The sequence below is a fragment of the Tamandua tetradactyla genome, chromosome 26 (assembly GCF_023851605.1).
Source record: "Tamandua tetradactyla isolate mTamTet1 chromosome 26, mTamTet1.pri, whole genome shotgun sequence".
Classification (NCBI taxonomy): Eukaryota; Metazoa; Chordata; class Mammalia; order Pilosa; family Myrmecophagidae; genus Tamandua; species Tamandua tetradactyla.
The window spans coordinates 20122638-20143895 of record NC_135352.1 but is presented as its reverse complement, the minus strand read 5'-3'; the positions used below and the strand labels follow the sequence as shown (position 1 = coordinate 20143895).

Here is a 21258-nt window from a genome sequence, read left to right as displayed (position 1 = left end):
GACTTAAGCATCTGCTGAGCTGAGGCGGCATAACCTTCCCTGAAGGTTGGTGCCAGGGCATATTAACTGGGCTCTCTGAACATTTTCTGGCATCTCATCACACATTTCACCAGATTAAGTCTAATGTAGGACAATTTACAACTATAATAGTAGAAAGGTTGAAAATACAATAAGTTAGTGATAAAAGTTTTTCAATAGCTGAGGTTTCTCTAAAATAAAATAGTAGAAACTCAGAATCAGAAATGGAAATAAGTAGAAGGAATTTGGAAATAAGAAAAAACATTGTATGAAGGAAAGAACTATTTTTGGTTTCCTAGGATTTGTAATGCCCACAAGTCCATGGACAAGGCAGAGTGGTAGGAGAAGATGGAGGATAACATCCTCCCTTTCTTCAGGACAAGATGGGACATGGGGTAGGTCTCGTTGATAGAGATTTGCAGAAGTTTAGTTGTATGCTTTGCACTAAGCATTTGAAATAATGCAATAAGATGATGTTCTAGTTTGCTAGCTTCTGGAATGCAATATACCAGAAACGGAACGGCTTTTAAAAGGGAGAATTTAATGAGTTGCTAGTTTATATTTCTAAGGCCGAGAAAATGTCCCAATTAAACCAAGTCTATAAAAATGCCCAATCAAAGGCATCTGGGGAAAGATACCTCGGTTCGAGAAGGCCGATGAAGCTCAGGGTTTCTCTCTAATCTGGAAAGGCACATGGCGAATATGGAGTCATCTGCTAGCTTTCTCTCCTGGCTTCCTATTTCATGAAGCTCCCCGGGAGGCGTCTTCCTTCTTCATCTCCAAAGGTCACTGGCTTCTGGATTCTCTGCTTCATAGTGCTGCAGCATTCTCTGCTCTCTCTGAGTCTCTAATTCTCCAAAATATTTCCTCTTTTATAGGATTCCAATAAACCAATCAAGACCCACCTAGATGGGTGGAGACATGTCATCACCTAATCCAATTTAACAACCACTCTTGACTAAATCACATCACCCAGGGAGATGATCTCATTACAGTTTCAAACATACAGTATTGAATAGAGATTATTCTACCTTTATGAAATGGGATTTATATTAAAACATGGCTTTTCTTAGGGGGCATACTTCCTTTCAAACCAGCACAGATGACCCAGGCAGTGAGTTGAGCATAGAAATAATATCATTTAAGATGGAAAGGCACAGAGGAAGAGGTAAAGAATCTAAAGTCCAGGAGAACTGGCTCCAAATCCTAACTCAGTGTTTCACTGATTTACTAGTTGTGTGACCATAGGCAAATTATTTAACCTTCCTTAGATTCATTGGTTTTATCTACAAAATTAATGTAATAATTATTATAATGAACCACAGTAATCTGAGGACCTATCTTACTGGATAGCCCACTAAATGTTACTCACAGTGTCGTGATACAGTCCTTGGAAGACCAAATGAGTGATTAGTTTCAGGGATATTTGCCTGTAAATAGTAAGGTGAGGCTTCTGGACCAAAAGGCATAGAAGGGAAACAGGGAGGGGATTAGAAAGAGGAAAATTTTTTTGAAAACTGGTCTTCAAAATAGAATTAAACCAGAAAAGACTATAGGACACCTATGAGACTGCAAACTTGCAGCAGAATTCAGTGGGATGAGATAAATCAAATCAAGTGGGGTAAATAATTTGTGGTTTAAGCATTCAGCATGGACATGAGCAGCTACTGAGCTCTGCAATAGGATTGTGAGAACAGCACTACACAGGAGCCAAGGAATTGGTACTGCTGCCTTGTCCCAGGTGAACCTAATAGAGACAGTGATTGAATTCTAAGAGCTTTCTCTTCTCTGCCTAGAAGTGTTCCAGAACATCCTGTCTCAAGGTTAGATTGGTACTCAAACTAAAGGTTGCCTTGCCAGTAAAAAGGAGAAATTACTCATTCTTAAATTGCCGTCTGGATTTATGAGTAAACTCACTGAAAATTTCTCCAACAACCCTTAAAACATGGCCTTTAACTGAGATGGTATAATCTAGGAATACCTAGAGTATATAATGATAGTGACTAAATGTACAAATTTAAAGATGTTTTTGCATGAGGAAGAACAAAGGAATGTCATTATTGCACAGTGTTGAAAATAGATGGTTATTAATATTTTAAAACCTTAACTTATATGTGAGACTAAAGCAAAAAATGTTTATTTGGTACAAAATTTATATTTTGACTAGTGCATTTCCTGATATAACTTATGTAGACAGCTTAATTGAACACCATATGTACATGGAACCTTGAATAGGGTATATGAGATTTTGTAGGTTTGTCCAGAGTGATGCCCTGATAAATCCCAGAGTGATTTGAACAGTGAATAAAAAAGTATTTTCAGAGTCCCCTTGGGGTAATGGTGAGAAAGGGGGAAAATTCAACTTCCCCAAGTGGAGAATTCTTGATACTCTCACAAGCAGTGACGACAACCAAAGCAATAGGCTGAGTTCTCAATCTTAGGGTTTGTTCATACGAAACTAAACCCCACAAAGGTTAGGCTAAGCTTACTTAAAATCAGGCCTAAGAGTCACCCCCAGGGAACCTCTTTTGTTCCTCAGATGCAGCCTTTCTCTCAGCCAACACAACAAATTCTCACTGCTCTGTCCCTTTCTATGTGGGCCATGACTCCCAGGGGTGTGGACCTTTCTGGCAACATGGTACAGAAATCCTAGAATGAGCTGGGACTCAGTATCAAAGGATTGAGAAAACCTTCTTGACCAAAAGGGGTAAGGGCAAAATGAGAGAAAATAAAGTATCAATGGTTGAGAGATTCCAGAGTCCAGAGGTTATTCTGGAGGTTATTCTTACGCATTATATAGATATCACCTTTAGTTAAAGTGTAACGGAGAGGATGGAGAGGACTGCCCGAAAATGTAGAGCTGTGTTCCAGCAGCCACGTTTCTTGAAGATGATTGTATAATGATAAAGCTTTCACAATGTGACTATGTGACTGTGAAAACTTTGTGTATGATGCTTTTACCTATCTTATCAACAGATGAGTAAAACATATGGATTAAAAATAAATAAATAGGGGAAACAAACGTTAAAATAAATTTAGTAGATTGAAATGCTAGTGATCAATGAAAGGTATAGGTAAGGGGGATGGTATGTATGAATTTTTTTCTGTTTTCTTTTTATTTTTTTCTGAATTGATGCAAATGTTCGAAGAAATTATTATGAAGATTGTATTAGTTAGCGTTCCCTAGAGCAATAGAACCAACAGGGAACACTCACGAATATAAAATTTATAAAAGTGTCTCAAGTGACCATGGGAACACAGAGTCCAAAATCCACAGGGCAGGCTGTGAAGCTGACGATTCCAATGGAGGGTCTGGATGAACTCCACAGGAGAGGCTCACCAGCTGAAGCAGGAAGAGCCTGTCTCTTCTGAATCCTCCTTAAAAGGCTTCCAGTAATTAGATTAAGCATCACTCACTGCAGAAGACACTCCCCTTTGGCTGATTACAAATGGAATCAGCTGTGGATGCAGCTGACATGATCAAGACTTAATTCCATGAAAAGTCCTCATCGCAACAGACAGGCCAGCACTTGCCCAACCAGACAAACAGGTATCACCACTTGGCCAAGTTGACATATAAACTTGACCATGACAGATGATGAATATGCAACTCTGTGATGATATTGTGAGTTATTGATTATATATCAAGAATGGAATGATCACATGGTAAGAATGCTTGTGTCTGTATGGTGTTATGTTTAATAATTAATTAATTATTTTTTAAAAATGACCTTTATTACTTAGGGGGCAATTATTAGGAGGTTTTTCCTATGTTGTGTTGCCCTGCAGTTGTTTCTTGGTTGGGCAACTGGGTATCACTAAACTGCCACTTCCAAAATCTCAGAGATATAATCAACAGGATCTAGTCCCCATTTTGTTGAATCTCATTACAAAGAACAATATGTTGAGATTTTAAGAGACGGGTATGGAAACTCTGTTTTCTACCCTAGTTTTAGGGAACCAGGTTTATATGCTGTCCATGAGCATGCCTGCTGTGTGATTCTACTGAATTTGTTTCTTGGTTTCTTTCTAAATACAGGAGTCCAGTCCTGCTATTTTCCCTTCGTTATGCCTGCAACTTAAAATTTCACTATGAAAGAGTATTGTAAAACACAGCTATGTGATTCTATGTATCCACAGGGCATCTAAACACACATGATTGTCACCCTTTATGCATCTTTTCTACAACTTTTTAGGCAGGGAATAGCATAAGTGAGGCAAGTACTCAAAGATACACACTGGTCCTTGTGTTCATTCTCTACTCCAATAGCAATCAAGAGGCATGACTTTTAAATCTTAAATATTTATGAAATATCTCATAAAAATATGATTTAAATAAAATTAGAAAACTCTTTTGAAAGACATTTGTGGTTGTTTGGGTGCCCCAGAAAGCAGATGCTAAGATGTGATTAGAAATGCAATGGATTCATTAGAGGACACATTTGAAGGATAAAAAGGGACAGAGGGCAGGAGACCCTAAGACTTGATTCAGATCTGACACCTGTGAAAGGAGAGAAAAAAGGAAGAAAGTTTGTTTAGGAAAAGTATCAAACTACAGAGCAGTTCTGAAAATATTTCTTTAGTCCAATGGGGAAACCTGAGCTAAGGCGACCTTACTGAGGAGACCTACATGAAGCAGAAATGGGCTGCATTAGTACCGCAATATAGTCAGTCATCTGCTAGAGCAATTTGGGGGCAGTACAGCCTTAGTGGCCTGAACACAGTGATGGATCAAGACTGATGGTAGTTGGAGCCTTCACCAAGTAACTATGCTAGGCATAACAAAAGATCAGGGAAATGTATTTTCATGGTTTCCACAGCATTAGGAAAGCTTTGAACAAGTAGCAAGATATTTCATGTTCACAAATAGGAAGGCTAGAGTTCACAAACAAATTCTAATTCTTCCCAAATTAATCTAGAATCAATGGAATTTCAATTAAAATGCTGTGCATTTTTTAAAAATCATTATTTGCTTTGTCTTGTTTTGAACAGAACCTGGTAGGCTGACTCTTAAAATTATATGAAAAAAGAATAGGAAAAAAACACACATGACACCCACAAACAAGGAAGTAATGGATGGGGAGATTTGTATCAAAATATCATAACACTACAGTAATTAAGAAAGGATGGTATTGGTTCTAGAATAGAAAAACAGAACATTAGAATAGAATTTAGAACCTAGAATTAGATGAACACACATATATAATAACTTGATTCATGATAGAAATTAGGAAAAGATGTTCTCAATTATACTGAGAAACTAATCATACATATACGAGAAAAAATGAAATAGATTCCTGGCTTATATTATACACAAAAATCAATTCCTGGTTGGAATCATTAGGTTCTGATGTCAACTTGGCCAGGTGATGATCTCAGCTATCCAGTCAGGCAAGCACTGGCCTGCCTGTTGCTGCAAGGATATTTCACAGCTTGTTGATAAATCGGAAGGCTTGTTTTGCAGGAGTGGCTGATTACATCTGCAATCAATTAAGCCCTATCTCCTGCAAATGAGATCATCCAAACAGTTGAAGGTGTGTGTGTGTGTGTGTGTGTGTGTGTGTGTATATACACTTTTTTTTTTTTTAAGGAAGGAGAGAGACTTTTTTGTTGCTTCTTCAGCCAGCAAGCCTCTCCTATGGAGTTCAACGAGACTCTTCACTGGAAATGCCAGCTTCACAGACTGCCCTATGGATTTCAGACTCTTCCATTCCCACAGTTGCAGGAGACACCTTTATAAACCTCATATTACAGATCTCTCCTGTTGGTTCTGTTTCTCTAGAGAATCCTGGCGATTATTTAATTTAACTGGTCAATTAAACAGTTATCAATGTTTAAAGCAAACCCATAAAAATAGGAGGAAAAATAAACATACATATACAGGAGGATATAATTACAAATTCCATGTAGGGAAATATTTCTTGAACAGGACAAAACAAACTATAATGAAAAAGAATGATGAATTTTAATACATTTTAAAAATTATTACATGAATTCAAATATATCAAACAGGAGAAGAAACAAGTCAAAAATCTTTTGATGAGATATTTGCAATGTTTATAATCAGAAAATAATTAATTTACATAAAATTACAAAGTAACTAAAAACCAATATAGAAAAACTCAATAAAAAGTGGACAAAATGTATAATAGGCAACTGACAGGAGAGCAAATCATCTAATAACCAAGAAAAACAAACTTACAGTAAAATATTTTTAACTTTTGAGCAGATTTAAAATGTCAACAGTTGCAAATACTAACAAGGATGTTCAAGAAAAGAAAAGTCTCATAAGCTTCTAGTGGGAATTTTAGTTATAACAACCCATCTAGAGTGCAAATTTTCATTATTTGGTATACATAAAATGCCATTCTCTATAACCTTCTATTACACTTTTAGCCATATATCTTAAGAAATAATATTACAAAAATGTTCATGGGAGCACTGGAAAGAATCCATTGACACAAAAAAATAAAAAATAAAAAAATTGTGGTAAGAATTTAAATGCAATTCCATGGCCTTGTATAAAAGTAAAGTTGAACAATAGTTTCCTTCCCCATTGTTGAATAAAACAGGGCTATGTTAACAGTAGCCCTATGTTAAGCAATATTGTTTTTATGTTAAATAATATTGACAACAAGTGAAATAGCTTGCTCCTAGAAATACTAGCTCCTGGGAAATAAGCTTGTGAACTAATACAGCTTACTTAACAAAAAATGAGGACACTCACCTCACTGTGTGCCCTAAAGTTCAAAGTTGTAATATCACAAACCCTGTCCATCCCAAACTGTTTCCTGCCTGTGAGACCTGTCTTAAAATTACCCAGCCTAGGTCTTCAAACGCTGGAAACATCCCCCCGCTTCTTTTCCCCTTCTGGAACACTTTCAAAATTGTCAATATGGTATTCTCCTTTACTGCCGTAAGTCTAATGCACTCCTGATGAGCAGGTTTTAAGTTATCTTTTGGGCACTTAACAGAAGTATATTTAAACAATAGTAGATATATTCTAAAAAGAAAAATGAACTAGAGCTACACATAGCGATATGAATAAATCTCACAAATATAATATTGACTTAAAAACAATAACAGTAAACCAAAAGTGCTATAGAACTATATAATTCAGCTCCATTTATATAAAATTTAAAGAGGCAAACCAATAATAAAGATTATTTAGAAATGCATTGTTGAAATAAGACAAAACAGAGCTTCTATGACAAGAGATTTAAAATGGAATCAGGAGGTCATTCTGTAGGTTACTTTAATGTAGCTCTGGCCTAGATATCACAAACTGCCAAAGTATGCAAAGCCTCAAGCAGCAATGTTCCTCAAAACCCTAAGGATATCAGACACCATAAACAAACCACAGGATAAAGAACTCAGTTAACTATCTAACCTGAAGGACAATAAGATTATCCCAAATATCCACCAACCACAAACAACTTGTGTTACCTTTTCTCCCTTAAAAACACTTGCCTGGAAATAGCAAGAGGGGACACCATTTAGGTTGCTACCTGAATTTGTGCTTCCAGAACTGCAATTCTGAGACACAAATGAATGCTTTTATTGCCTTGTGGCTTAGTTTATTTCTCAGTTGACATTACACGGTGTCAGAAACCAGATCCAAAGTGAACACTGGATGGACTCTGGAGACTTCATGGATTCAAGCACAGAACTGTCTCCCTGACAGCCCACTGAGTCTCCCAGCTCTGAACCTCCCTCTTCTTGGTTGAGTTTCTAGCCTTTCTCTGGGGGTCTCGTGGTAAAGGACAACTTTTGTACTTTTAGTTTGGACTGGAACCAGCAGCTCATTTTGTGAACTTCTGTTCATTAGATTTGGGCTGGAAACAGTTCCTTTCTGGCCTGGATTTGTGGCAGAAGTCCCTTGTGTTTGCCCTTGTGGGTACAAAAGGAACATTTTCTTGTCTGCTAAGTATTCACGTGTGACTTTATATTTCCACTTTGGTAATAAGTTCTCTTCAGTAGAGGGACATCTCCCTGTCAATCTATTTGACCTCTGTTCTGGCTGTGAGCAATCATATAATTATTTTGGTGGACACAGGAAGGGCATTTAAACATTATTAGAACACCTGTCACCTTTTGCTGAGAAGCCCTGGCTTCCGAAGAACAAGACTCCCATCAAAGGTTAAAGTGGTCATGGAGCAGACAGATTGACACAAGGTCGCCGGCCACCCTCAAGACAGTTTCCAGGCAACTTGGGACACCTAGCTCAGGCTGGATAACCAAAGCGTAGGCTGTCTGCCAGGTAAAGTATCCCATGAAAGCCACACCGTAAAACATCACACGTGCCCAAAACCCAGTCAGTTTTCCTCAGGCTTAGGTTTTAGGATTACTCACAATCAAAACTAACTAAAGGAATCAATCAATCTGAGAAACCTAATGATGCACCCCACCTGGCTTCATGTACAAAAGTTTGGTCCTGCCTCATGTAAAATCTTATCCCTCTGGACCTGGTGCAACAGAAAAATCTAGAATTATAATGGCCACACGGGATTTTCTGATATGCCTAAATTGGTATATTTGCACACTCAACCAGAAAACAGGGGCTCCACAACTAAGCAACCTGAATGAAATACTTCTTTTAATTGGTACCTGGAAGCTCCAAATGTATAACCAACTCTAAAACTGCCTCGCTTTAAGAAACAAATACTAAATTAACAAAGACTAACCAAGATTTACCTAGGTGCATCATTGAGCTTGAAAAATTATCTGGAAATCCTGACTCTGTTCTAACCCTTCATTAAACCCCTCCTGTCTTCCTCCTCTATGTCCTAGCTCAGCGAAACCCTCTCCCCACCTTCTACGGTGATAAGATTTCCCAAATCTTACTGAAGACCCAGTGGGTTTTGCCAAAGTATTCAATCTTATCATTCAGATTTATAAGCCTAGATACTCAGACCTTTACCAGTTAATTTACATCACTGCTAGTGAAAGACGTGCCAAAATTAGGATAGACAAAGTTAATTGAAAAAAAAAATCCCTTAAATGATTTTTCAAAATGAAGAGCTACTGACAAAACTGAAGCATTTAAGCTAACTAAGCAACTTCATAGGGTCATAAGGACATACCTGAAGTTTTTCCCCAAATTACTGATTAGAAAAAAATTCTCCTTTTGTTAAAGGCCTTTCAGAAGAACTAAACACCAACATAAACAACTAAAGTGAATCACCATGGAACCTAAGGATTTAGTTAAATCTTACAGATCAATTAGATTGCACCTTTTTTAAAAGCTGAGAAAAAAATCCCATCAAGCAAAAACAGCAGCTAAGTAAGTTCCAAGAAACCCTTTAGGCCCCAGGGGACTTTGGTACTTGTAATTACTATAAATAACCAGAACATTGGAAAGAAACTGCCCAACAATTCCCCAAAACAGCACAAACCCCCTAATTCTCTTTTCCTTCTAAGAAAATAAAGTGCCTTTCAATCTGACTGCTTTGGAGCAGCCCTGGGAAACAGAAGAGGCATTTCCAATTGTCCATATCACATCGTTGGGTGAAACAGGTCTGATAATTGGAAACAATTGGAAATGAGGACAAATGGGTGCTAATATACATGAGGGTCACCTTCTGTGTCTTAAATCCCATCACCCTCATTAAATCCTCCTCTCCGAAGTGCAGAAATAATTCAAATGGTGGGAGTCTCCAACAAACCCATGTCAGTCTTTAATTCCTCCAATTTCCTTTTAATTAGGATATTTAAAAGGCACTCATCTATTTTCATTAGTCCCCTCTATCCCAATTCACCTTCTGGGAAAATATTTCCTTGGATTACTCCCGGCATATATATCTTTCTTCCAATAGGAGGAAATTAATTTGGAACTCTTAGAATCAGATTCAACAGACCAGGATAAGGAATTAAGTTTCACACATATTCCTGGTCTTTCATTCAAAGAAATAAAATTTAAACACTACCCTCTTTTAGATTCTATTCCAACTCACTTAGCTGCATTCTTTCTGTCCCACCTATCCCTGCTATCAGGGCCTCCTCCTACATCTTGGCCAAATCCAAAGCACTGGAATTTTCCTTCTTCCCAAAAGCCAAGTGCTGCCAATTAAGAGGATTTTTAGGTCTTACATGCAGTGTAGATATTGGATTCCTGGTTTTTCTTTGATGGCTCAACCTTTATCTGTCTTGTTTAAAGCTAAACAAATTGAACCCATTATTTGGGATGAAACTAGACAAAATTCCATTAAGGAAATAGGGACAGTTTGCTTAGCACTTCCACGCAGGATACCCTAATTACAAATTACTATTTTTTCTCCTTGTCCATGAACAAGAAGGAAATGCCTAGGTTTCCTTATACAAAAGCTTAAAGATCAAAATAGACCTCTAGGATATTATAGTGAGAAACTGGGCACCATAGACTAGAGACTTCCTCCTGCATAAAATCCACATGACACAATGGCAAAATTTTTAGAATCAATTGAAGAATTATGGGATATAATTAATAACATAAAGTAACCATTTACATCTCTCATTCTGTTGAAGCCCTCCCTACCAACAGATTAACTTCTTACAAAATTCTTACTTTCCCCTCCCACTGCTCCTTTGTTCATTGTCACAACCATAACTTGCTACTATTTTTTGACAAAACTCACAATTACATAGCTTTAACTGACTAGTTATTAAACCTTCAAACAGATTTACAAGAAAACACAACTAAAAATATAGATGATATCTGGTATACAGATGTTCCCACATTAAAGATAAGTTAGGAATCTATCTTGATGGATATGTTATTATCCCTAACCATGAGATCACAGAAGCAAATACCTTACCTAATCCAGTAAACTGAACTTTTTGTTCTCTCAAGAGCCTGCAAACTTGCAGAAGGAAAAACAGCAAATATCCACAAATATCCACACTGATAGTCAGTATGTCTTTGGGGTTTTTCATGATTTGGGAGATGTTATGGAAACAAATGGGTTTTTTTTAACCTTCATTGGAAGAAAAATAAAAAATAGCTCTTATGTTAAGGAATAGGTAGATACTATACTGTTACCAAAGGCTTTGATATAATTACATTATGGCCATTTTGGGACCAAATATCCAGGAAAGCACTGGCAACTGCGTGGCAATTTCAGCTGCAAAAAGGGCAGTGAAAAATTCTAATCCTATTTCTATTTTTATAATGACTTTTGAACCAAACAACTCTATTGGGAAAAAAAATTAATTACTCCTCAAAAAATACTCCTTCTCAGAGATTAAACACAGAAAAATGCTGTCTGCTTTTTATACACCTGCAATTAAATCATGGTTTAACCCTAATGGCAAACAAGTCCTCCCTACCTGCCTCCAGACAATTTTTTCAGAAATTATTCATAATATGTCTCACTTGAAATACTGATAAAATGGTAAAATGGTGAAACCAATATTTCTGAAAATTAATGCCTAAAATATTATAAAAAAATGTACTACAGGGTAAAATGACTGAGAAGCAGAATGGTAAACTGTGATACATTTATATGATGGGATATGGTGTGGCTACAAAAAAGAAGGGTGTTGAGAGGCACCCAACAAACTGAATAAACCTTGGGGGCAATGTGTTGTACAAAATAAGCCAGAAACAAAAGAACAAATATGCTAAGGTCTCTTTCTAAAAATACTTATAAGAAAATTGGGGCCTAGGTTGTAAGCTCTTCCAGCAGCCCTACTTAGTCGGAAGTTCTATGCATATTTCTAGATTCTGCGACACTGGACTATATGTGTATCAAATGGTATTTTCCTGGAACTTTGAGTAACTCTGTGACACCCATGACACAAAAATAAAAGTGCTGCAGCCTTGAATGCTAGCATAGCTATATATAATAACAGTTAAAGTAAACAAAAAAGAGATTAGGCTTCAATTAGAGATAAAAACAATGCCACCTGGCTGGGACTAAGGTAAATCACAATACAGGGTAAAAGGTGATAGTGTATATACTCTAGACCTTCATCTACTGTATGAGACCAAAGGAAAAGAGGTTTATTAAATTTAGAACCTAAATTTTCTGTAATACACAATCTAAATCAACCTGTCTGAATAGCTCACTTAAACAACCTAAGCTCCTAGAGTCCAGAACGGGAATGAGGTTTTGTAATTCTGTATAGCTTAATGTAACGGCAGGATACATCTCAGATCATGGTGCGCTGATAATCAAAAAGTACTGCTAGTACCCCTTAAGGGTCTGAAGGGAAAAAAAAAAAATGGAACCATTAAACTTTCCCATCTGGGAAACCCCGGGTACCCTCTCAACCACTGGGGACTCCTAAGAAAATAGGCCAAGACCTCGATTTTGAGGCTTGCCCTTATAAGACTTATTTTTGTAGTGGAGAAGCTAAAACTACCTATAACCAAGGCCTAAGGGTTTGAGGAAACCTCTTTGTTGCTCGGATGTGGCCTCTTTGTCTAAGTCCAACTCTGCAAGGAAAATCATTACCGTCACACCTCTTCATGGGACATGACATTCAGGGGTAAAAGTCTCCCTGACAATGTGGGACATGACTCCCAGGGATGAGTCTGGCCCTGGCACCATGGGATAGACAACACCTTCCTTACCAAAAGGGGGAAAGAAGTGTAATAAATAAGGCATCAGTAGCTAAGAGAAATCAAATATGAGCCAAGAGGCTATTCTGAAGGCTACACTTATGCAAGCTTCAGTTAGATAGTGTTATTTTCCATGGTAAACATACACAAACAAAATACAAAAATTCTCAAGATATTGTACAATCAATGGTTCAAAATATTATCACATAGTTGTGTATTCATCAGCATGATCTTTTTTTTGAACATCTGCATTTCTCTAGTGAAAGAAAAAAGAAAAAAACTCATACCTCTTATCCTTCCCTCTCATTGACCAGTAGTATTGAAATCTACTCAATTTATTTTAACCTTTGTTCCCCTATTATTTGTTTATTTTTATCCTTATTTTTTTTACCCATCTGTCCATATCCTAGATAAAAGTAACATCACAACAAGGTTTTCACAATCAAACTTTCACACTGTAAAAGCTATATCATCATATAATCATTTCAAGAAACAAGGCTACTGGAACACAGATCTACAATTTCAGGTATTTCCCTCTAGCCTCTCCAATACACCATAAGCTAAAAAGGGGATATCTATACAATGTGTAAGAATAACCTCCAGGATAACCTCTTGACTCTGTTTGAAATCTCTCAGCCATTGACATTTCGTCTCATTTCTCTCTTCCACTTTTTTGGTTTAGAAGGTTTTCTCAATCCCTTGATGCCAAGTTCTAGCTTATCCCAAGATTTCTATCCCATGTTGCCAGGAAGGAGCATACCCTTGGGTATGCTCATGTCTCACATAAAGGGGGGTGGGTAGTGAGTTCGCTTGCCATGTCAGCTTAGAGAGAGAGAGAGACCACATCTGAGCAACAAAAGAGGTTCTCTGGAGGTGACTCTCAGTTCTAATTTTAAGTAGGTTTAGCCTATCCTTTGGAAGGATAAGTTTCATAGGGGCAAACCCCAATATTGAGGGCTCAGTCTATTGATTTGGTTGTCCCCACTGTTTGTGAGAATATCAGGAATTCTCCAAACAGGGAAGTTGAATTTTTGCCCCTTTTCCCCAAGGGGACTTTGCAACTACTTCTTTATTCACTGTTCAAATCACTCTGGGATTTATCAGGGCATCACACTAACCTGGACAAACCAACAAAATCTAATGTCCTATTCAAGATTCCATGTACTGATGGAGTTCAATTAAACTGACCATACAAGTTAAATTAGGAAATGCACTAGTCAAAATATAAATTTAGAACCAAATAAACATTTCTCCCTTTAATCTCACACGGAAGTTGAAGTTTTAAAATAAGAGTGACCATCTATTTTCCTGGTTAACTCTTAAGAACAACTAGCGCTTGAACTGACTCTATAGAAGTTTCATGCATTAAGTTTGCTTTCCTGAAACATATCATTTCCAGACTGATCCTAGGCCAGATAAATCCTGAAACCCAGAGGGACCAGCCTCTCCAAAAATATCAACTAATTACATCCCCCTATCCTTTAATGTCAGTACACCTTCTCAAAATGAAAAAGTCAGAACAGGCATTGCTTAAAGATTTCTATAGAATAGGAGAAGGATCAGAAGAGAAGGAGGAGACAAAACAGATTTAACAAGCAAGTATGACTGCTCAATCACTACACTGATATTTCTTTTAGCCTTCAGTGTTTTGGGGCAGCTAAAAGGTAAAATCTGAAAACAGTGGAATGGTAACCCATAACAAAATCTGAGGTTGGTTCTGTAACGACTTATTGAAGTGTACCTTGAAAAGTATTGCTTTTTCTTTCTTTTCTTTGTATATATGTTGTATTTCGTAATAAAAAAACATTTAAAAAAAAGGAATATGGAGATTAAAAAAAAAGTACTACAACTATTTAATTTGTCCCAAGCATAATCAGAAAAGCCTTTCCATAATTCTCAAGGACATTTTCCCTTACTGGAACTTTTGAAATTTGACAATTGGACTTGATTCAATTACCCCATCCCAAGAGTAAAAACGTGTTGGTTTTTCAGTGGGTAAAGCTCAAAACTTTAATGCATAGGAAAATTATATGCTCAAAGGGGGAGGAACGTGAGCATTCCCCAAAGGAGGAGGTGCTTAAAAATGTGTTTTAATAATGACTTTATATTCTATCACTGGGTTGAAGCCTTTCCTTGTAGATAAGTTACTGCAGCTACTGTCATCAAGGTATTATTAGAAAAAATAATTCCAAATTGGAGAATTCCCTCAGAACTTCACAGTGACCCAGAATCTCATTTTACTGAACAAACTATTTTTAAAAATCACAAAATTTATCTTTTTTGCAGCATTTTCATTGTGCCTATCACCCCTAATTCTCAGGCTTAATAGAAAGAACCAATGGTATAATTAAAACTCATTAGCTAAATTCATGGATTTGGAAAATAAAGTAAGCCACATTTAAAGTTTTAACAGGGAGACCTATGAAAATAAACTCTTTAATATGTAAGAATTCGAGAGTTTGCCACGCAAAGGAGGACTCCAAGAGACGTTCTCTCATGCAACACACAAGGGGTTTATTTTCCACACATGCGTGGGGCTCACTGAATGCGCAGGAACAGAGAACCCCTAGCCTGGGTTTGGGAAAGCTTTTAAGGGGTAGGATGAGGGGGGTGAGGGTCAAGCATGGGTCACAGGTGCTGTTTTGCAAGGAGCAGATAATGAACAGTTTTACAACAAGCATTTCTTGTGCATGAGTCATGGGAGTTGCTTCATGCAAGAAGCAGTAGATAACCGCAGATAACCGCCCCTGGTCAGGTTGTTTATCTTTAGCCTGATGGGGCCCATAACTCTTTTCTTTACAATTCTTAACTCACACTAAATGCATAGCAGTGACTACAAAATGACACAAATGCTTTTGCTGGATATTTCTATCATCCAGAAGCTAAAATATATGTAAATAGCTAAATTAAGCAGGAAAAATTAGCTACTGTTAAGCTTTATAAAATCCTTCTTTACATTCCCCACTCCTTTTTGTATATATCTCTAATCTTAGAGATTTTCTGGGTTATTTAATACTGAGTACTGTTGTCTGATGAGCATTAACTTGACATTTCCAATCTGCCTTTGTAAAAACTGTATAATTCTATTCAGAATACATGGTCCTATAGTTATTATTAAAAGTAACACAATTAAAGGTCCAGCGAGAGCAGATAATAGTGTTGTTAACCAGGGGGACTTAGTGAACCAAGATTCAAACCATCCTTGTTGCGCCTCCCGTTCCTTTTGTCTTTCGCGAAGGCGCTCTCTGAGTTTTGTCATGGATTCTTTAACAACACCAGAGTGATCCGCATAGAAGCAACACTGTTCTTTTAAAGCTGCACATAGTCCCCCCTCTTTAAGGAAAAGTAAGTCAAGTCCTCGCCTATTTTGCAGAACTACTTCTGAAAGGGAGGTTAGAGAGTTCTGAAGGGCCGTGACAGATCTTTCTATTTCTTTTAAGTCTTCATCTATTGCGGCCTGTAATTGACTGGTTTGTTGGTTGCTATGTATTATGGCGGTAGTCCCTGTGCCTACACCGGCAGCGACAGTTACCCCCATAAGAACTGCCAGGGTTATTGAGATTGGTTCCCTTTTGTATCTGGTTTGGCTTAATAGTATAGTTTCTAATTCTGTCCCTGAATGATAGAGAATTCGGGGGTATATAGAAACTAATACACAATAATTGACAGAGTTGTTAAAAACCTTTGTAGATACACAAGGGGTAATTCCAGTGTTACATGCCCACTTTAAACCTGGGGGAGGTTGAAGGAATTTATCATTATCTTGGGTTTGGTTAATGGTGGCACATAAGATTTTAACGTGGGGAGGAGGGTTACCTATACAAGTTCCTTGTCCCGTAACCTCAGACAAGGTGAGTTTATGGTCGCTGTCCCAGTCGCAAGACGTGCCGGAGGGGAGGATTGTATATGATTCATTTATAGCTATTCCTTCATAATAGGGTGGCGAAGCCGACAGGCAAAGCCAGCATGACTGGGTGAGACTAGCTCGGGAGTGATTGAGGGCAGAAAAGGCTCCTAGAATTAGGTTGTATAATCGGTCACCAAGAGTTCCTGGATTGTGGAGGGTCAAAAGGGGTGGAGAAGTGGGAATTGGAGAACTGTTGAGGTTATGGGAGGCATTATCATGCCTTTGTGGGGGCGTAGGTTTTGCACGAGGCCCTGGATTTTTTATAGTTAGAACAGGATTGGGGCCTATCCTGATAGCTTTTTGGGGAATTTCTTCCTTTTTAATTAGTATTAGCCTCCCCCTATCTGAGCCGGTTTCATATAATCTGGCTCCCCAGGTCTTTCCAGTTATCCAACTATCATCTGAGGGATTAGTGATGTTAAGCCAGATTTTAGTACAGGGGTTATTTGAGTAATTTGCTCTAGGATCTGTACTTGGGAGCCATTGAGCAGACCCACAAACACGATTAAAAACACTGTTATGGTTAGAGCAGGATTGCTGAAATCCTATTTTGAGAAAGGGGTCGCCTGCGGTTGTCCATTCTGTAGCTAAGGTTTCACAGCCCCAGTAGGCACAATAATACTGTCTCGGGCTGTTACAATAACTTTTACCCTGATTGGATGCAGGACATAGGTAAATGGGGGTCAGGTCACAACAGGGCCCGTTCCCCAGAGTGGTGAGATCACAAGGGGCTACTAGAAAGGAAGGTTCCCCCGCTCCCTCCCAAGTTTTTATAGTCTTTCCATCGTCCCATCTGGATATTGTCCATTTCCAAGGCTTATGCGGGTTAGAACTGGGTTCCCCTGGGGGAAGGAGGAGAAGGAGTAGTAGCTCTATGAACCTGCAACTTGAGAGGATTGTCAGTCTTTTCCAGTTTCCACTGGGAATCAGAGGGCGAAGGCGCAGGTTTGAGGTGAGATGCATGGATCCAGGATGCGATGCCATCGACCTTGACTGCGGTGGGGGTGGTCAAGAGTACCTGATACAGTCCTTTCCAGCAGGGTTCAAGAGTCTATACCTGGTGGCGGCGGACGTAGACGAAGTCTCCCACCTGATATTGATGCGGAGTTCTGTTGTCCCCTGGCTGGTAAGAGGTGGAGAGCTGCCACCACAGGAACCGCTGGGCTCTTTCTAAGGCTCACAGCCTGTCAAGCAAGGGGATATGAAGAGAACTATTAACTTCTAGAATGGAGGACATGTCCTTGACTGGAGGTGGTGCTCCATACAAGATTTCATAAGGGGTTAGATTACACATGAGAGCAGAGGGGGTATTTCTGGCCCTGAACAGGGCATAAGGCAGGAGCATGGTCCAATCCTTCAAGCCAGTCTCTATAGCTAATTTGGTTAGGGTCTCTTTAATTGTCCTGTTCATTCTTTCTACCTGTCCTGAGCTTTCGGGTCTGTATGCGCAATGCAATTTCCAGTCAATCCCCAATATCCTGGCCACACCCTGACTTACCTGGGCTACAAATGTGGGTCCGTTATCTGACCCTATTACCTTTGGTAGACTGAACTGGGGAAAAATTTCTTCCATAATCTTCTTGACTACGACCCGGGCCATTTCTCTCTTAGTTGGGTAGGCTTCAACCCATCCTGAAAAGGTGTCTATAAAAACTAGTAAGTATTTAAGTCCATATTTTGCAGGTTTAATTTCAGTAAAGTCGACTTTCCAGAACTGCCCAGGTCGAGTTCCCCTTAGTCTTTTTCCATTAAGGGCTTTGGTGGGGTAGGCGTTTACAATTTGACACGCCCAACATTCTCTGGCTACGCGATCTGCCAGTTCTTTTCTTTTTGAGGCTGCCAGAGGGTACAATTCCCTCTGGTCTTGCAGGAGCTGCTGTAGTTTCCCTGTCCCCAGGTGAGTGAGCTGGTGGACCTGCTATATGTAAGCTAGGGCTTCCGACTCTCCTTGGGGTGTAACCTCAGATAGTGTCTCAGGGGATTGCTGGTTTTCTTTGGTTACTAGGACCAAGTTTATAGGGTCCCTTAATGCTACCACTTTTGCTTCTTCATCTGTTCGCTTATTACCCATGGTTACTGGGTCCGAGCCTCTTTGGTGGCTAGCACAGTGGACAATGGCTAGTTCTTTAGGAAGCATGACTGCCACCAGGAGTTTAAGAATTTCCTCTTTGTGTTTGATTTCTTTACCAGCTGAGGTTAATAGCCCCCTTTGTTGGTAAATTGCCCCATGTACGTGGGCAGTAGCAAAGGCGTAACGGCTATCGGTATAGATAGTCGCTCGTTTTTCTCTTGCCATTTCTAGAGCTTTTGTGAGGGCAATTAGTTCAGCTTTTTGGGCAGATGTTCCCTCCGGGAGGCTGGAAGACCAAATAACTTTTGTTCCACTGACTACCGCCGCTCCCGCTCGCCTCTTACCGTGTTGGAGAAAATGCTTCCGTCCGAAAACCAGGTTATCTCCGAGTTAGGTAATGGTTGGTCTTTTAAGTCTCTGCGGATTCCGGTCTCTTCACCCAATATCTCTTGGCAAGTGTGCAGCACAGGTCCCTCGGTCTCGTCCGGGAGCAGGGTAGCCGGGTTTAGGGCTGATGGGGCCCCAAAAGTCACCCTGTCTTTGTCTAGGAGGATGCTCTGATAGTGGGTAATTCTGGCATTTGACATCCATCTATCTGGAGGTTGGTGGATTATGCTTTCCAGGGCATGAGGGGCTATTATGGTCAGCTTCTGTCCTAGAGTGAGTTTGTCTGCGTCTTTTGCCAGGAGGGCAGCTGCCGCGATGGCCTTGAGACAGCGTGGCCATCCGCTGGCAACTGAGTCTAATCGCATGGACAGATAGGCCACCGGTTTCTTCCAGGGGCCTAAGGCCTGTGTTAGTACCCCTCTAGCCACGCCTCTCCTTTCCTCTATGTAGAACGTGAAAGGTTTATTCACGTCTGGGAGGGTTAAAGCTGGAGCTGATAGGAGCGCCTTCTTAATGCTGTCGAAGGCTTCCTGCTGTTCTATTCCCCACTGAAAGTCAGCGCTCCCTTTGAGCAAGGGGTATAATGGGGCAGCAAGGGCTGCGAACCCTGGGATCCACAACTGGCAGAATCCCGCTGTTCCTAAGAACTCTCGTAGCTGCTTTCGGGTCGTGGGTGGGGGTATCTGTGTCACAGTTTTCTTTCTAGCCTCAGTGAGCCATCGCTTTCCATTCTTAAGAGTATGTCCCAGGAAGATTACTTCCCTTTTACAGATTTGGGCCTTTTTGGCCGAGGGTCGGTACCCCAGCGCGGCTAGCTCACTCAACAGTTTTCGGGTTCCATACTCACAGTCCTCCTTAGTGTCTGCTGCCAATAGTAAGTCGTCCACATATTGTAGCAAGGTGACTCTGGGATGCCGAATTCTGAAGGAGCTTAAGTCTCTATGAAGAGCTTCATCAAAAACGGTGGGGGAGTTTTTGAACCCCTGGGGCAAGCGTGCCCAAGTCAGTTGGCTCGAGGATCCTGTCTCAGGATCGATCCACTCGAAAGCAAACAAGGGTTGACTATCCTTATGCAAGGGCAGGCAGAAGAAAGCATCTTTTAGGTCAAGCATAGTATACCAAGTCTTTTCAGGATGGAGAGTGCTGAGCAGGTTATAGGGATTTGGCACAGTAGGATGTATGTCCTGCACTCTGCTATTTACTTCCTGTAAGTCTTGCACTGGTCTATAGTCTCTAGTTCCTGGCTTTTTGACCAGCAATAAGGGAGTATTCCAGGCTGATTGGCAGGGCTTTAGTACTCCCAAGCCAAGGAATTTCTCTATATGGGGCTTGATTCCTTCCCGAGCTTACTTGCTTAAGTAGTATTGTTTTACTCGAATTGGAGAGGCGGTGGGCTTTAGGGTCACTACTACCAGGGGCTGATTGACTGCCAACCCTAACCCGGCAATTTCTGCCCAGGAATTAGGGAATTCTTCAAGCAAGTCCTGAGGAATAGAACTTTGGAGCTGTTCTGGTTTTGCGTACAGCTGATATTCTTCCTCAACTGGCAAGGTGAGGGCAGTTATTACAGGTTGGCTTACTAGCGGGTTTAAAAATTCCACCTTTGGCCCCTTAGGATTGAAGGTGATTCTTGCCCTTAGTTTAGTTAACAAGTCTCTTCCCATAAGCGGGGCAGGGCACTCAGGGATAACTAGGAAGGAGTGTTGAACCTTCCCCTTCCCCAGGTCCATGGTTCTTTTGGTAGTCCAGGCGCGGTAGCGACTGCCATTTGCTCCCCGCACTAAGGACCTTTTTGTAGAGAGCGGGCCTATAGGTTCTTGGAGGGCCGACACTACTGCTCCCATGTCAACCTCAAAATTAATCGGTACCCCCTCCACATTAAATTTTACCCTGAGCTCGGGGACAGGTGCCGAGCCCTGACTCCCCTAGTCTTCACTTTCTAGAGCCAACGCGGCCGGTCGTGGCCAATTTGGGGGCCTAGTCCCCCTCCGTTTTTTCGGACAGTTTTTGGCCCAGTGCCCAGTTTCTTTGCAGTAGGCACATTGGTCTGGACTAAGGGGGGTACGATAATGCCGACCCGAGGGATTTTCTCTAGCTCATCCTCTACCTTCAGTGTTTCTCTCAACTACTGTGGCCAGGATCTTTGTTAACTCTTTCATTCTCTTTTTCTCTCTTACCAACTCTTTTTCCTCTCTCTCTTTCTCTCTCCTTTGTTCTTTTCCCTCCTCTGTTTCTCTCTTATAAAACACTTTTTCAGCTTCTTTGACTAAATCTCGCAAGACTAGGTCCTGCAACCCGTCTAAGTGCTGCAGCTTGCGTCTAATGTCTGGAGCT

At 40.0% G+C, this 21258-nt stretch overlaps 1 long non-coding RNA gene across 4 annotated transcripts in view; it reads right to left on the bottom strand.

Moving 5' to 3' along the window:
• LOC143669742 (uncharacterized) overlaps window positions 1-21258 on the bottom strand; it is a 266208-nt gene that overhangs the window by 220482 nt on the left and 24468 nt on the right. For all 4 annotated transcript variants that reach the window (XR_013169025.1, XR_013169027.1, XR_013169028.1 and 1 more), the window contains exon 2: window positions 17347-17650. This is a non-coding gene — a long non-coding RNA (uncharacterized LOC143669742). The remainder of the gene's footprint in view (window positions 1-17346; window positions 17651-21258) is intronic.